The 2500-nt window shown below is 41.5% G+C and overlaps 1 protein-coding gene across 1 annotated transcript in view; it reads left to right on the forward strand.

Moving 5' to 3' along the window:
• LOC114567338 (complement C1q tumor necrosis factor-related protein 3) overlaps positions 1–2500 on the forward strand; it is a 15628-nt gene that overhangs the window by 11819 nt on the left and 1309 nt on the right. The window lies entirely within an intron of this gene.

Genomic DNA, 2500 nt, shown 5'->3' on the forward strand with positions numbered 1-2500 from the left:
AGACGAGCAGTCTTCTTAGTGTCCTCTCTCTGTAGAAATAGAGACGAGCAGTCTTCTTAGTGTCCTCTCTCTGTAGAAATAGAGACGAGCAGTCTTCTTAGTGTCCTCTCTCTGTAGAAATAGAGACGAGCAGTCTTCTTAGTGTCCTCTCTCTGTAGAAATAGAGACGAACAGTCTTCTTAGTGTCCTCTCTCTGTAGAAATAGAGACGAGCAGTCTTCTTAGTGTCCTCTCTCTGTAATAATAGAGACGAGCAGTCTTCTTAGTGTCCTCTCTCTGTAGAAATAGAGACGAGCAGTCTTCTTAGTGTCCTCTCTCTGTAGAAATAGAGACGAGCAGTCTTCTTAGTGTCCTCTCTCTGTAGAAATAGAGACGAGCAGTCTTCTTAGTGTCCTCTCTCTGTAGAAATAGAGACGAGCAGTCTTCTTAGTGTCCTCTCTGTAGAAATAGAGACGAGCAGTCTTCTTAGTGTCCTCTCTCTGTAGAAATAGAGACGAGCAGTCTTCTTAGTGTCCTCTCTCTCTAGAAATAGAGACGAGCAGTCTTCTTAGTGTCCTCTCTCTGTAGAAATAGAGAAGAACAGTCTTCTTAGTGTCCTCTCTCTCTGTAGAAATAGAGACGAGCAGTCTTCTTAGTGTCCTCTCTCTGTAGAAATAGAGACGAGCAGTCTTCTTAGTGTCCTCTCTCTGTAGAAATAGAGACGAGCAGTCTTCTTAGTGTCCTCTCTCTGTAGAAATAGAGACGAGCAGTCTTCTTAGTGTCCTCTCTCTGTAGAAATAGAGACGAGCAGTCTTCTTAGTGTCCTCTCTGTAGAAATAGAGACAGTCTTCTTAGTGTCCTCTCTCTGTAGAAATAGAGACGAGCAGTCTTCTTAGTGTCCTCTCTCTCTGTAGAAATAGAGACGAGCAGTCTTCTTAGTGTCCTCTCTCTGTAGAAATAGAGACGAGCAGTCTTCTTAGTGTCCTCTCTCTGTAGAAATAGAGACGAGCAGTCTTCTTAGTGTCCTCTCTCTGTAGAAATAGAGACGAGCAGTCTTCTTAGTGTCCTCTCTCTGTAGAAATAGAGACGAGTCAGTCTTCTTAGTGTCCTCTCTCTGTAGAAATAGAGACGAGCAGTCTTCTTAGTGTCCTCTCTCTGTAGAAATAGAGACGAGCAGTCTTCTTAGTGTCCTCTCTCTGTAGAAATAGAGACGAGCAGTCTTCTTAGTGTCCTCTCTCTGTAGAAATAGAGACGAGCAGTCTTCTTAGTGTCCTCTCTCGCTGTAATAATAGAGACGAGCAGCAGCACAGACACGGAGCTGCTGCAGCACCTTCCCTGGTCTGAGCAGCTTCAGGTTTATGATGGACGCGCTCTGCTGTGGACATGCTGCAGCAGATGTGTCCATATTTCTGCCTAGTTTTGTGTTTCCTCCTCCGATGTAGAGCAGCGTAGCCTACAGCCACTTCCCTAAACTGTCTCATCAGAGACCAGAGACCCAAACAGGGCTCTGAGTCTGTCAGGAGGTCTGATATTTAACGTATCAACAGAGCAATCACGTACTGCACAGCAGACTATGGTGCAGGTGGATTATTTTCTGAAATATAGTGACTTTATTCTTGTAATAGCTTATTGTATTATCACTTTATTTTTCACAATATCACAACTCCTCCAAACCTCAGAGAACACAGATGACATATACTGTATTTTGAATGTGCACAACGTTTTGAACATGAGCAGAAATCTTGCTCAAACACATCTAAAATATTACAGTCCAGGTGTTTATTAATTCATTAAAATTAATTAATGTATCATTCAGGTGAATAATTTTGATATGCACATTTAAGGAGGTTACTTCCTCAACAAAAGAAGCAAAAGTGGGAAGAGTAAATGATGCCTAGGCTACATGTGTTGTGACTCAGATATAATTAGAAAAGTTGATCTACAGGAGAATAAATAGATGAAAGCAATACAGAATGCCTGAGAGCATTACTACAAAATATTCCATTATGTTTTTATATTTGGATTGTAATATCTGTTTCCCTTTAGATAAAGATATTTCCAGCATAAATTTATTCAGAAAAAGAAAAAAAAAAAAGTGCAGTAAAATTCACCAGAATGCAAGAAATTAAGTATTTAATGCTCAAAATTTTCGGGGGTGGACCCCCAGACCGCACAACATAAGTCACCATGCTCACAAATCTGGAAACAAAACACTGGCCTTTGGGTTGCCAGACCAGTTATGATTATACTAAATGTTGGTGCCGTCTAACTTACATGAAAGCTAGAAACTAAAATGAACATAGATTGCTACTCTATCACTGACACAGCGCTGTGGAGATCTGGCAATGTGAGACTGGGGGGCGCAAAACTCAATCTCGCCTAGGGCAACCAAAGGGCTAGAACCGGCCCTGCTGTCCACTTTGAATGAAGTGTGTTTTACGATGATAAAAGTCCTGATTATTTACATGGAGTCTGGTGGAGATATGCTGGCTCTATACACGCTAAAAGTCCTGATTATTTAC

The sequence above is a fragment of the Perca flavescens genome, chromosome 13, assembly GCF_004354835.1.
Source record: "Perca flavescens isolate YP-PL-M2 chromosome 13, PFLA_1.0, whole genome shotgun sequence".
Lineage (NCBI taxonomy): Eukaryota > Metazoa > Chordata > Actinopteri > Perciformes > Percidae > Perca > Perca flavescens.